The 16067-nt window shown below is 33.7% G+C and overlaps 1 protein-coding gene across 7 annotated transcripts in view; it reads left to right on the top strand.

Moving 5' to 3' along the window:
* Nucleotides 1-16067, top strand: part of LOC145241414 (uncharacterized) — a 607975-nt gene that overhangs the window by 181842 nt on the left and 410066 nt on the right. The gene's annotated exons all lie outside the window — the stretch shown is intronic.

Here is a 16067-nt window from a genome sequence, read left to right as displayed (position 1 = left end):
TCCACGTTAAAAAACGACCCTGGTGTCTAACTCTGTCCCGTGGGGAGGCATAGTAAATAGGTACAATATAATTGTTTATAATTGTACTATTCAGAAATATTATTTATAGTTCGTCCATTTCAGTTAGTATACATTTCCTTTACGCTTAATTAATTTACAATCATTAATATCGTTAAACAATTCCGTTTAAAACCGAAATTATGCCACCCAAACGAAGTAGAAACGAAAGTGAGGAAGAAAGAATGGAAAGATTGGAAGCTAATAGACTAAGAGTTGCTGCAATTCGCTCCAATGAAAACAATTCAGATAGAGAAAGACGTCTAGAACTTAACAGGATACGTCAAAGAGAAAGGAGAGCAAGACTGTCAGATTTGGAAAGAGAAACCCAACGTGAAGCTGACAGAACTAGACATGCTGTAAGGCGGTTAAATTCATCACAAGATGAAATTCAAGAAAGGCAAAGATATGCACTGGAAAGAGAAGCAATATTACGATCGAATGAATTATATGAGGTAAGTAGACGTACACAAGGTGAGTTGAGAGTGGCTCAACGACATCAGAATGAATCGGAAACCCAACGAAGCTTTCGCCTATACCAAGGGCAACAACGAGAGGCTGCATGGAGAGAGAGTATGACTTTGCCCCAGCAATTGACAGAAAACGAGGCAGCTAGACAACGAATGACTGCTTTGAGACACCATGAAATAGAACACTGCAATAGAAAAGGATTGCTCTACAACAAAAATGACTCTCTCACTACAGCTGATATAGGAAAAATGGACAAAGTATGTCAACATTGCTCAGCTGTAAAATTTAAAGGAGAAACCCCTGGTTGTTGTTGTTCTTCTGGCAAAGTAGTGCTTGATAGCTTTCCACCACTGCCTCAGTTGCTTCAAGATTTGCTCTCCGGCAATGGTCCCATCTCTAAAGATTTTCTGCAAAATCTACGCAGTTATAACAATTGTTTTGCAATGACATCATTTGGTCACAAAATTGCGGCAGTACATGGGTGGAATCCTTCTTTTAGAATTCGAGGCCAGGTTTGCCACCAGATTGGGAGTCTTTTACCACCTGAAGATGAAACAGCAAAGTTTATTCAAGTCTACTTCTTGGATAGTCTGGAAGAGAAACTACATAATCGGGGACGTGACAGTAGACTCAATAGAGACATTCTCCAAAGTCTGACTGAATTTTTACATGAGAACAACAGCTTTATTTGTCAGCTGAAAACAACAAAGGAGAGGATTGAAGAAGAACACTTGGTAGAACATAAAGTTGTCATAAGGGAAGACCGAAGGCCGCAAGAAGAGCATCCACGGCAATTCAATGCTCCAACAACAACGTATGAGATTGGAATATTAATGGAGAATGAACCAACAGCTAACCGGGATATTGTCTTGCGTTTTAGAAATGATACATTAAAATGGATCTCCGAACTACATCCCCTCTACGATACTTTAATGTACCCGTTAATGTACCCCTATGGTTCTCCATCTTACAACATCTACATGAAGGCATCCAATGGGCGAAAAGTTACCCAACAGCAATTTTATTCGTACCATTTAATGACTCGGCCTGGAAACTATTTTCTCTGGTACCGAAGGCTATTTCAACAATGGCTGGTGGATGTGTACTGCAAGATTGAAACAGAACGTTTACAGTTCCTGAGGCGTGAGCAACAGACCCTGAGAGCTGACAATTATAGCAACTTGAGAGATTCAATTCTTAGGGAGGATGGGAATCCAGAACAGTTTGGTCAACGAGTTGTACTTCCGGCAACTTATACAGGAGGCCCTCGATACATGTTTGAGCGTCAAAGTGATGCCATGGCATATGTTCGGCGAATGGGCCAAGCCGACCTCTTCATCACGTTCACAACAAATCCAAAGTGGACAGAAATTACAGAAAATTGTCTTCAAGGGCAAGACCCTCAGGATCGTCCAGATATTGTTGCCAGGGTTTTCAGGCAGAAGCTAAAAAAGTTACTTGAATTTATTAAAAAGGGAGGATTTGGCAGGTTGAGGGCTTTCCTGTACAGTATTGAATATCAAAAAAGAGGACTGCCGCATGCACACATCCTCACCTGGCAGGCCCCAGAGGACAAACTTCTACCAGAAAAAATGGATCTCTGCATATCTGCAGAGATCCCTGACAAAGAGGAAGATTCTGATCTTCATGCTAAAGTGATGGCACATATGGTGCATGGACCTTGTGGACCATTTAATCCAAATTGTCCATGTATGATTGACAACAAATGTTCCAAAAAATACCCAAAAGAATTTCTTCAGTGTACCAAGCAAGGCCAAGACTCTTACCCCAAGTACAGGCGAAGAAAACCAGAAGATGGAGGCCAGACTGGTACAATAAGGATGAAGAGAAATGGTCGGTATGTTAATCAAGAAATAACAAACCAGTGGATTGTTCCGTACAACAAGGTCCTCCTTCAGCAGTTCAACGCTCACATTAACGTAGAAATTTGCAGCTCGATCCAAAGCATCAAATATGTCCTCAAATACGTGAATAAAGGATGTGATCAAGCAGTGTTTGAACTACAAAGAACTGATGGAGCAGCTAACCAACAAGGCCAAGTACAAAGTCACATTGTGGATGAGATCCAGCAGTTCCAGAATGCAAGGTATGTCGGCAGTTCAGAGGCAGCCTGGAGGATATTGGAACATCCCATCCATGAACATTTCCCCCCAATTGTACAACTTTCTGTTCATCTTGAAAATGGGCAGCGTGTCATCTTCTCAGCTGATACTGCTCTGGAACGAGCCCAAGGTCCACCGCCTGCCACAACTTTGACAGCATTTTTTCAACTCTGCCATGAGGATGACTTTGCAAGGGGTCTCAAATACGTAGAAGTCCCTGAGTTTTACACTTGGAACAAATCGACAAAGAAATGGATGAGAAGAATGCGTGGGGTACAAGTTGAAGGTACTGAAAATGATGATGTATGGAAGGCACCATGCATTGGGAGAATCTACACGATTAGTCCAAAAGCAGGGGAGTGTTATTTCTTACGCCTGTTGCTCAATGAGGTTGCTGGTCCAACTTCATTTCAAAATTTGCGAGCATACAATGGTCAGGTGTTTGAAACATACAGAGCAGTGTGCCTTGCTCGAGGCCTTCTAGAAAATGACCATCACTTGCATCAAGCAGTAGGAGAGGCAAGTGCCACTCAATCACCTTCAAATTTGCGAAGCCTATTTGTGATAATTTTAACAGCCTGTGAGCCAAGAAATCCTCTTGAGATCTGGATGGCTTTTCGTGATGTAATATCTGAAGACATTCTTTACAGATACAGGCAAGAAGTTAACAATCCAGAAGCAGATTTTAATGAGGACATCTACAATAAAACTCTTTGTCTAATTGAAGAAAAAGTTCTCCTTATGTGCGGTCAACCATTGGCAAGCTATGGATTACCTGCACCAATGCAAGGGAGAGATGAAAGACTCGCGAGAGAGTATCAGCGTGAAGTTACTTATAATCTTGAAGAACTTCCCTACAAGCAGAAAATATGCAAGAAAAACTGACCGATTCTCAAAGAGAAGTTTACAATTCATTCATGGCAATGTTGGAAGCACAAGGTGAAATGAACAAAAACATGATGTTTCTTGATGCTCCAGGTGGTACGGGCAAGACTTTTGTAATCAATTTGATCCTTGCAAAGATTAGATCCATGAGAAAGATTGTGCTTGCAACAGCATTCAGTGGCATTGCTGCTACTCTACTACAAGGTGGCCGCACTCTTCACAGCACTTTTAAAGTACCCTTGGATACTCATCGAATGGATCAGCCAGTTTGCAAAATTACTGGTAACTCAGCCTTGGCAAATGTAATTAGAGACACCTCTGCAATCATTGTAGACGAAGCCCCAATGACGCACAAGAGTGCTTATGAAGCAATTGACCGAACACTGCAAGACATCACAGGAAACAAGAATCCCATGGGTGGCATTCCAACCTTATTTTGCGGTGATTTCCGTCAAATCCTCCCAGTGGTTAAAAATGGCACAAGGGCTAACATTGTCAATGCAAGTTTGAAACAATCCTATCTCTGGAGGCACGTTATAGTGAAGAGACTGACTACTAATATGAGAGCCTATATCTCTGATAACACAGCTGCAGCAGACTTCTCAAAATTGCTTCTCCAAATCGGTAATGGTCAGTTTCCTATCACTTCTTCACCTGACACAATTAAGATTCCAACTGCGCTTGGTAAATGTGTCGGTAATCAGAAGCAACTGAAAGACAAAGTGTACCCAGACCTGCAAAACAATGGAAAATCACCGGATTGGCTTGCTGAGAGGGCTATTATTTCGCCATTAAACAGCAATGTGAATCATTTGAACAATTCAATAATGGATGAATTTCCAGGAGACACAAAGCAATACAAGTCAGTTGATTCGGCTACTAATGAATATGAAGCTGTTCACTACCTTGTGGAGTTTTTAAACTCTTTGGAGATATCTGGAATGCCTCCACACATTTTAAATCTCAAAATTGGATCGCCAATCATGATTCTTCGATCCTTGGAACCGCCAAAAACAACAAACGGAACCAGATGTGTTATCACCAGATTGCATACCAATGTACTTGAGGCCACCATTTCCTGTGGTCCCTACAAAGGCGAAACCGTTCTACTGCCAAGGATCCCCTTAGTTCCATCGGACTCAGTACTTCCATTTAAATTCCGGAGACTCCAATTTCCTGTGAAGGTGTGTTTTGCAATGAGCATAAACAAAAGTCAAGGTCAGACATTTAACACCATTGGCGTAGACTTGACATCAGACTGCTTCAGTCACGGTATGTTCTACGTCTCCATCAGCCGGAGAGGAAGTTCAGAAAAACTCTACATTCTGGCTCCAAATCAAAGCAGCAGAAATGTAGTTTACCCTGAGGCTCTTTAGTGAAAAGTTCGAGAAATGGATATGAGGAAAAACTGACATGATCTGATTGTGGTAAGTTTTTAGTATTGAATGTGCAAGATAAAATTTAAGCAAGAGTTGAAAATGACTTCAATGAAAAATTTACTATGTAACATCAAGTAACCTTCCTTTTTGATGAAAATGTTTTGTGAAGTTCCTGATTGAATTTCAGTCACTACAAGAGGTAGTTAAAATGTTAATCACCTTATGCAATCGTTGCTCTTACAACATCAACTTACTGGAAAGGTGCCCACAGATTTTGGTACCCGAGTGCGCAACAAAGCTCTGTGCGAAGCACGGGTATCTTTGCTAGTATATAATATATATATATATATAATATACATATAACATATATAATATATATATAGTATATATAATATATATAATATGTATATATAATATATATATAATATATATATAATATATATAATATATAATATATATAATATATATATGATATAATATATATAATATATGTATATATAATATATATACATAAAATATATGTATATATATAATATATATAAAATATATGTATATATATAATATATATAATATATGTATATATAATATATATTATATATATAATATATATATAATATATATATAATATATATATCTAATATAATATATTATATATATAATATATATATAATATATATATCTAATATAATATAATATATATATATATATTTAATATATATATTTAATATATATATATATATATTTATATATATATATATATATATATATATATATATATATATATATATATATATATATATATATATATATTCAAGCAAACATTATTAAATGCAACCAAGATACTTTGCTTTCTGGTTCTTTTTTTACTTTTTCGATTTCCGTATAATCTGTGTTTATATCAAAATCGAAAATATTAATGAAGGTTCCAGATTTGTTACTGTCACGAGCACTTTAGATTCGTCCACAAATCATCAGAAGGAACGAAAATAAAAACTAAAAATGAAAAGTAAAATATACAGTAAACCGCGTTCGGTGATGGTAAGTTAAAATGTATAATGCCGATGAAAAGTCGATTAAAATATTGGTCGATTATAAATTAGAGTATTAAAAGCAGCAAGTTCGTGGGCACTATTGGTAAAGTCCGTCCATTACGCGCTACACTACATAAAGTCCCCCATATATGTAAGCTACGTGGACGGCATTCTTATTTTAGCTGAAAATTATGAACAGATGTACCAACTACAGGACCTTTTTCAAAAAACCTCAATCCACAGTAGACACAATCACAGTAGACTTGAATAATAATAATAATAATAATAATAATAATAATAATAATAATAATAATAATAATAATAATAATAATAAAATTTCATTTCTTGACGTCCTTATTGATACGTCCAATAATACTTTCAACACCTCTTTATATAAAAACCAATGAGCATAAATTCCAGCTTCCTGAAATTTAAGAGTGAGTGCCGACAAAGATCCAAATCAACCCTAATTAATAATTTATTAAATCGCGCTAAATTGATATCGTCAACAAAAAAGGCACTACTCATTGAAATAAAAAAAACATTAAACAAGTACTCATTAACACTCACTTTCCGAATTAAATTGCCCACGCTATGTTACAAACCAAAGATCTACTTTTTACACTTTGTAATTTTCTTTTTTATACTAATGCATCACCACTTATCAAGGCCAAAATGTACTCGAGGGTAATAGTTAATGAGATTGTGCGTTGCTTGATAGGCAATACCGTGAGATCATTGAGAACGGTGAATGGAGTGGACGAAATTTGATTACTTAAGAAGCTGGTTCGACAAGTATTTGTCGACGTTGGACTATGTTTTATTTTCAAAGAAGTAGTCCGATTGTAATATGTTGTGTTCTGTCACAACTTTCGTTCAGCACTTGCATCTCTCTTTAAGACGTGTATCGTTGCAAACACATTTCTTCCAGGAAGAATTCTCAACTCAAGGGAGACAACTTTTCTGCTGAAGGGACTCCATAAAAACTTGCAGAAAGACATTGTTAATAGACTTCTATAAATTATCTTTACACACACACACACACACACACACACACACACACACACACACACACACACACACACACACACACATATACATATACATATATATATATATATATATATATATATATATATATATATATATATATATATACTAGTGTTGGGACGATTAATCAGAATTGGGATTTGAAAAAAATCGGAACTTTTTGAAGTATCGGAATTGGTATCGGAATCAGAAAAAAATTGCGCAGATTTTCCGATTCCAAAAATATTCTTGTAATTGTTTTTATTATTTGATTTTGTTTAAAGCAAATTCTTCCACTGCTAATAATAATAATAATAATAATGATAATAATAATAATAATAATAATAATAATAGTAATAAAATAATCAATATTTATTGATTTTAAACTATAAGTAAAACTAAAATCGATACATCATTCCCCACAAGTGTATTTTTACGCTTGAGAAAATTTCTGCACATTTAACGTGTGTTTTTACGGTGATCGAGGAAAAAATAACTCTATCGTTAAATATTTAGAGATTTATAAAGAATCAGAATCAATAATTGTATTGGAATTGGGAATTTAATACATAATCGGTAATTGTATCGGAATTGGGAAAAATATTGGAATCCTCCAATCACTAATATATATATATATATATATATATATATATATATATATATATATATATATATATATATATATTACATAAAATACTTTAAGTAAGCTACATGACCTTATCAAAGTTATGCGTTAAAATTTGTCTAAAAGACATAAAACATGAGAATAAGTGGATGCTAATTTGATTTTTGATGAAATTTAGGATACAGAATTTCATCTTGTAATCCACGATTTGGGAAACACTGCTCTGTTCTCTCACTTTTGGTAACTGGAACCAAATTTTTGAGCTCTTTTCTTGCAGCTTTCCAAGAATTCCATTTCTTTCTCATCTTAATATTTCTTCAGACAGAATTCTTTATTTACTGTTGATTTTTCATTTTTTTTTTCATCTTGAAATAACTTCCTGCAATCAATCACCTTTCTTGGTTTTTCTTTAAAACTATACCACCATGAAATTTAAATATCTTACTATTTTTTGCAAATAATACAAATTTCGTCATCGATACTCCAAACGCCAGAAACTCTTAGAATCTCGATATCATACCAAACACATGTATGCATAAGAGAAATATTCCCGAAATACTATATCATACAGAACTGTTATCACCGACACAAATAAGAAAAGAATATAATACAATGTCACAATATATATACAATGTTACAATATATATATATATATATATATATATATATATATATATATATATATATATATATATATATATATATATATATATATATATATATATATATATTTATGTTTATGAGGAAATATGCTTATTCAATTATATTTCGCCTTTTATTTATACGAATCGTTTAATTTATGAAGCTCGATGTTACTACAGAGAATATACAAATAAATGACAAAAGGCCTATATTCCAAATTTAAAGATTTTGTCCATCTTACCGTTTATTTCTTTAAGCATATTAAGATGTTAAGTTCTTCACAGCACCTGTTTTGTTGTGCAGAAGCATTCATGCACTTATTACGTCAAATTTTTTAAATTTATTCTGCCCTTACTTATCAGAAGAATAACCAACTTCTCATAGAGAGGAAGTAAAACCTGGGAGGATGGATCTTCTAAGACTGAACAGAACAACATCTCGGCCCAACAGTAGCAATGCCACTGTGAGATTGATTGTCAGCGACTTATCTTTGATTGGTATAAACAACGCTTATTAAAACTCTACTAGGTAATTGGAGTAACTATACTGAAAATTGTATTTGTTTGTAAAATAACAAAGCGTATTTATTCATGACGTGGATATCAAGAAATCTCATATATATATATATATATATATATATATATATATATATATATATATATATATATATACATATATATTATTTTATTTTATCAACAATTCCTTTCTGTTGCAAGTTTAGAATATAATTGTCAATAATACCAACTCAATTATAATCTCAGCTCAATGAATTTTCAAAGGAGTTTTCAGAGCATATATACGTAAATTGAATGAAATCACAACCTACATGAATAGAAATTCACCTATTTTGGCGTTAAGCTCTTACAGCTGTTTCGTGGTTTAAGTTATCCTTTCACGAAACAGCTGTAAGAGCTTAACGCCAAAATAAGTGAATTTCTATTCATGTAGGTTGTGATTTTATTCAATTTACGTATATATATATATATATATATATATATATATATATATATATATATATATATATATATATATATATATATATATATATATCTGGATTATTCTACATGCCATTCTACTGGATATTAAGTTTCGTTTCATTTCATTTTATTTTATTTTGGAGTACATCTACTTCCCGTTGGATTATCTTCCAAGAATTTGAGTTTTTTTTATGCATTAACATTTTTATCTTTTCTTATTCTTATTCTTACTCTTAGCTTATTTTTCACCTACTTAATTCATCCTATTTTATTAATATTCTATAATATATTAATTTTACTGCCAGTTTTTTTTTTTTTGCAAAAAAAAAAAAAAATTGTTTTAAATTTTCTAAAGATTTATTTTTAATTCTCTAAAATCTAAAAAGATTTTCTAAACTTTTCAATTTTATTTTAAAAAATCATTTTTTTTAGAAATCTTTTTAATTAATTAATTTTTTTTATTTTTTAAAAATCTTTTTTATTGTTTCTTTCTTGCTCTTCTCTCTTTGGTCTCCATCATATTATCTTCCCCCCAAATTTTTTTCAATTTCTCATCTGAATGCTTTTAAAGTCGGTGTTGTCTTTTTACCTTTATATTTGTTTAATGCAGTATTTTTCTGTTCTTCTGACAAGAAGCATTTAGCTTTGAAATGATATGGCCTAAAGAGGTTTCTTCCCTATTCCCCTTTCCGTAATCCTTATTGACTCGATAATGTGCTAAAGTTCTTATATAACTTTACTCTTTATCCTTTTATTCTCTCATCTCTCTCTCTCTCTCTCTCTCTCTCTCTCTCTCTCTCTCTCTATATATATATATATATATATATATATATATATATATATATGTATATATATATATATATGTATATATATATATATGTATATATATATATATATATATATATATATATATATATATATATATATATATATATATATATGTTATTTGATTTTGTGATACGTTTTGAATTAATTTAAATATTTACAAAAGTGCATTTTTACCTAAATGTGAGTTGGGAATAATTTTCCCTTTAACCAACTTGGTACCCCCACATAGGGAGCGGCATACATATTGCTTTTAAAATATAATCATCCACTGACACGTGTTTCGTCGTCTACAACTCATCAGAGACAGTGGATAATTGAGAAATTCATGTCAGTCGATAATTATATTTTAAAAACAATATATATATATATATATATATATATATATATATATATATATATATATATATATATATATATATATATAAAATCCTTAATATTGAATGACCTACCTCGCTTATGACCCTTAAAATTAATTAATTTTTTTTCTTTTAAATTCTGAACATATGATAATTTTGATTTAATATTTGGGGAGATAAGGAGAGAATTAATACATGTGTTTAATATGAATGCATTTTTTGATGAATGCTAATCTCTCTTGAACAATTCCTTAGATAAAAAATATATTTTAAAACATATAATCCCAAACATTGAATTACCTCCCTTGCTTATGACCCCTTTCAAATTAATTTGATTTTTTTTATTATTTTTATGTTTTAAAAATTCTAAAATGTTATATATATTAACAAGGAGTAATATAATACATTTTTTGGTGAATTCTAATCTCCCTTGGATAATCCCTTGAATAATCCTTCGAATAATCCCTTTGATGATATTATTTTATTTACATTATTTACATGTTTTGAAGGTTGTTTTCATTTTTGTTGTTGTAATGTTCACAAAATATCGGCCGCTATACTGTTCGGCCTTTTTTGAGCGATTCAACTTTTGTGAATTTCAAACTGGATCATTTATTGAACCCACTATCGTAGTTCCTGGGTTAGCAGATGTAGAACATTTGAGATAACATAGTCAGTTGGCCAAAGACAACATAGGTTGAAGTGACAGACTAGAGGGAAAGAAAGATAAATGACCAGAGTTAAGTGCGTTTGGAAGTCAATTCCTAAAAGCCACCCGGTCCTGGATATGACCTTAAACTATATCCGATGGTGAGGCCCCAGCTTGCAGGCCTTAGAGAGTGTGGAGCCACCCTTTAATTGCCATTGCTCCCAAGTCCACTCTGACTCGGAGTAGAAGCACCTGTTAGGGTTCCAACTATGGATTAAATAGAATATGACTTAAAAAACAAATATACTATATTAAAAAATCGTTCTTCAAAATCACCAGATTCGGCATTAAATAACCTGAAAAGGGTTGATATGCCGTAAAACAAAACAACCAACCAACCAACCTAAAAACTTCCCAAAACTTGTAAAACCGAATATGATGACCGTGACGGTGGGCAATTTGGATTGGAACTGCTTTCAAAATTTTCGTCAAACAAATGTTATTCTTCTGACTTTCGAGAACCACTTCAAGACTCCATTTTTTTTTCTTATTTGTATTTATGTACATGCACTTACAACATCAGAGGAAGATAAGAATGATACGAAGGATGTGAAATGTAAATCTTAATGACCTCAGAGGAAAATTAAATCTGGATATTATAGAAACATGTATGCAGAACAGGAGAATTCGCTGGTATGGTCACATTGAAAGAATGAATGAAAGTTTTTGGGTTGGTAGCTACAGAACAGTTGAGGTCGCAGGTTCAGTTTACAGGGGAAGATCAAGGAAAACATGGGAAGAAGATAGTCGTATATCCAGCAGTCTTTGTTTTATCATGGTTCAATAATATGTGGGCACACTTTGATGATCGTTTCATCAGTACAAGGTGTGATCCTTAATGATCTTCACCATCACCAGATCTTAACCCCTACCTCAGATGTGTATCAGTGCAACTATCGCAAAGATAATGTCTCTTGAAACAATGACCAAACTATTTATGAACCGAAGAGGACATCACAGCCCAAATCAAGGCAGTGCCAAAAAGGAATATACCAGAGTTATTGATAGTTGGATGAAATTGGGTGGAGAAATCATTTATAGAAAAAAAAAGTAGTGGTTGACCATAGTTGATGACAACCCAAAGGCTTCCTTTTAATTGACCTTTCCTATGTTACATGATATCTCTTCATAATGCTAAGTGTTTATCAAGAAGGCATCATGTACAAGCTTTGAATCTTTGGTATGACTCGACCAAGGATGGAACCTTGGTCTCTCGGACCATTACCAAACATGTAAACCACTATGAACAATGGACATGTGAATAGGCATAGACTGAAATTTATTCATACTAAATATGATTGGATTGCAGAAAGGACTGTGAAATTTATTTACAATGATTTTAAAACAAAAGGATAAACGTCTAAAGTGAGGGTAAAGTCTGGTGGGTAAAAAGTCTACTCAGGATCACACCTTCTACTAATGAGACGATCACCAAAGTGGCCCACATATCATTGAACGGTGATAAAACAAAGACTGCTGGGACATTCATGACTGAAATTTAGTGGCCAAGTCAGACACAAACTGGTTTATTTACGTGTTACTTAATGGATGGCTATAGCTTCAATCTTGACAAGAGTCAAAGTAAGTGCAAATAGAAGTGGCACAAAGTTTGAGAAATAAACAAGTTACTGTGGAAGATGAATAGGAAGCGGTGTCGTGTAACGTTAGAAAGGTCAAATAGGTAAAAAGTAAAATGAAAAACAAAGAGACATCAACGACATGACGTCATGAATATTGAGGTTGACAAAGAAACTGTTTCAATCAGTTTGTCTATAGGATTTGCGTTGGACACATTGCCAATAATACTGACTGAAAGGAAAACTTTGATTATCTCTAAGAGTGAACTTCGCCCCCCCTCTCCCTAAGATCTCTGCTCGCCATGTCCACTTATTTATCTTTAATAAGATAGTTAATTAATTAGTTAGGAGAATACTAGTCTCTCTCTCTCTCATGTGTAAGATATTTCTGTCTAGAATAAACTTCAACTAAAACTCCCTACTAACGTCTTAGTCTCCTTTTCTGTACACTGATCAAAGAATAGCTTCATATAAAGACATTTTGAGTAACGAGAACGTAACATATGTATCAAATATGGTTGGATTGTAGAAAGGATTGTTGAATTTTATTAACAATATTATGTGTGGCAATTGGGGGGGGGGTAAATTGTATTTAAAAAGCATTGAATTCAGAATAAGGGTGGGAGGTATTTAGTTCTCTCCCACCGCAAGAACACCAGGGTCGGAAAGTGGGGTTGAGAAGTCAGCGCCCCAGAGAAGAGGCACTCTGACCTGCACAAAGTGTCTGTACAGCCCCGTCGGCATTCCCCGGTGAGAGTGCCTTAGGCCATTAGAAATAAACTAACCCCTTCTCAAACAGAGAAGTCAAAGCCTGGGAGAGTGGACCGCCTAGAATTGCACAGAACTTTTACACCCACCACAAAATCAGCACGGACACTATCAACACAGGAATGGTCTAATCTCTGTTGATTTTGGGGTCTGAGTATAAAAATCCCTAACTGCATCGGAATTCAGAATCAGGGTGATCACCAGAAATGGATTAAATAACTGATCGTTGCACTTTCTTGCGTTTTTTTTTTTAGTAATCTGCCTAGAATTTTAAACTATATTCTTCATTTAAGTAAATTACTCTGTATTCTAGGTCTTTTAGATATCTCACATTAGTTAAAGTGCGTTTGAAATTCCTAGAACGATTAGTGACCAATAAAAAAAAGAGTTCAGTGACCAAAATTGTATCAATATGATGACAACAAAGATAGGGATAACTGTTTGAAAACATGTAAATGATGCAAAATATAATTTCTTTTTAAACTAACATTCTCACGGCTATTATTACCTTAAAAAAGATTATCTATAAAATGTTTGGGTTTATTTTCAGCGATTTTGGATCTTCTTCTTCTTCTTCCTCTTCTTCATTCTGTTTTTTCTTCTGTTTGTTATGTTCAAATTCTTTTTGATACTGACAAAAAAAAAAAAAGCAAAAAAAAAAAAAAATTTCAGGAAACAAAATGTCATCCAAAAATCATGCAAGGAAACCAACTGTTTAATGTACAAACTTGATCGCATATAATTACAAATCTTTTTAGTGGCACAATATTTTTTTTTAACTGCGAACTCATCATAAAAGAGATAAACGAAAAATATTTTGTGCTATCTGCCCGTGTCTTGGCATTGCCCGGGAAAGGAGATTACTTGAAGAGATTCCATGAAAGTCCATAATTGGGAGGACCTTGTAAATAGAGAGAGAAAAGTGTTTGCTAGCAACTGACCAACTGTGTGGGGCTACGTTGTTTTTTTTAGAGAAGAAATTTGATTGAAATTAATGCACTAATGTTTTAAACGGGGATGAGATATATGTATACTTTTGCGAAACATGCTTTAGGAAGACGTTAAGTGGTGTGTGTGGAAAATTTATTTAGGAAGTGTTTAGTTGTTTTCCTATTGAAACTGTAGGAGGAGGAAAAGCGAAATCATTTTATTATATAGAAGATTATTTGGATTATTCAAATTACGGTTCTCATCTTGGATGCTATTTTTATAATGTTTCAGCTGATCTAACCTTTGACTTTTTAAATTTTTTTTTACATAGGAGTCACGGGGATATGCGTTAATGAGTGTACAGAAGTCAATGGGATAATATCACAGTAATCGCTAGAAGTGTAAATTTGGTAAATTGGATTACTTAAGCGATGACTCATCAAGAACTTGTTTACGTTGGACTTGAAGACGACCATATTGTAGTCAGCTGGAAAGCAGGCAAACTGAAGACAGTTCCACAGGTGTGGAGTTCTGAGAAAAAAGCTTTGCTCATGGAATCTACGTTTAGGTTTAGACACAGTAGGGGAAATTATTGATAGTGTTTTCAGCTAGACGAGTGTTTCTCATGAAAGTTTGGTGAGAGGGGACCATACATTAGACTTCAGACAAGCACTTGCCATGAAAATAATGATAAAGCAGAAACAGGCTCGCAACGTCTCTTCTGTGAGAAAAAGGTTGCAGGGAAGAGAAAAAGGCATCCTCTATGAGGCTACGAAGTCTATTTTGAACCCTATCAAGGCAGGATAAGGTCTTTCTAGCAACTCCTGCCCAGATGTGGCAATAGTACTCCATCCTTGGTTTGTTTATGATGACTGAACTTATGCATTAATCACCTGGAAGTTTCATATCTCTGTTGCAGATATTGAGTCTAAGAAAGCAACATCTCTCATGGACTTGCATCAAAAGTCAGCGATGCATCATTGAATTCCTGGTAAAAGTACATTGAGAATGGCGGTGACTATGTAGAAAATAAAATTCTGGATCACAAAAGGTCGCTTGTTTTAATGATACCGCTCCCACTTTTGTAACTCTTTAACTTTTGAGTTAAAAGAATAGGAGGCTTTACTTTTGGAATGATCCTCGAATGAGAAAGCACACTCCGGACTCCCATGCACAGCCATTGTTCATTAATGGTTTTTCCATTTTTTGGTGCATTGTGATTTTGTAGAAAAATAAATTTGAGAGCAGAAAAGGTCGCTCAAGATTATAGCCTTCAAATAATCAACTTAGAGAAGTGCTCTTAAGTGATATATCAGGCAAGTAGATACGGTAGAACCCCGGGATACGGTGGTCCTAGGATATGTTTTTTTTTTCAGGTTATGATGTGGAATACGATGTTTTTTTTCCGGTCCCTGGTATTTGCCCCGACTTACGGTGTTATTTATAATGTTGTTTGATTATGTACATGTGTATTATATACTGTACTGTATTTTATTACTAATATTTTAATGCCGTATCTCGGTGTTCTACTGTATATTATTTAAACAAAGGTTTACAATAATTTTATAGGCTGTTTATATTTCAAGTACCAGATGCAAAGTGAAAAAGACGATAACAAATTGCTGTTAAATTATTTAAAAAAAAATTAAAATAATTTACAAGGAAAATTATTGAAAGAAC

Source organism: Euprymna scolopes, chromosome 20, assembly GCF_053919585.1.
Source record: "Euprymna scolopes isolate OS-2025 chromosome 20, ASM5391958v1, whole genome shotgun sequence".
NCBI lineage: Eukaryota > Metazoa > Mollusca > Cephalopoda > Sepiida > Sepiolidae > Euprymna > Euprymna scolopes.
This window is presented reverse-complemented; position numbering and strand designations above follow the sequence as displayed.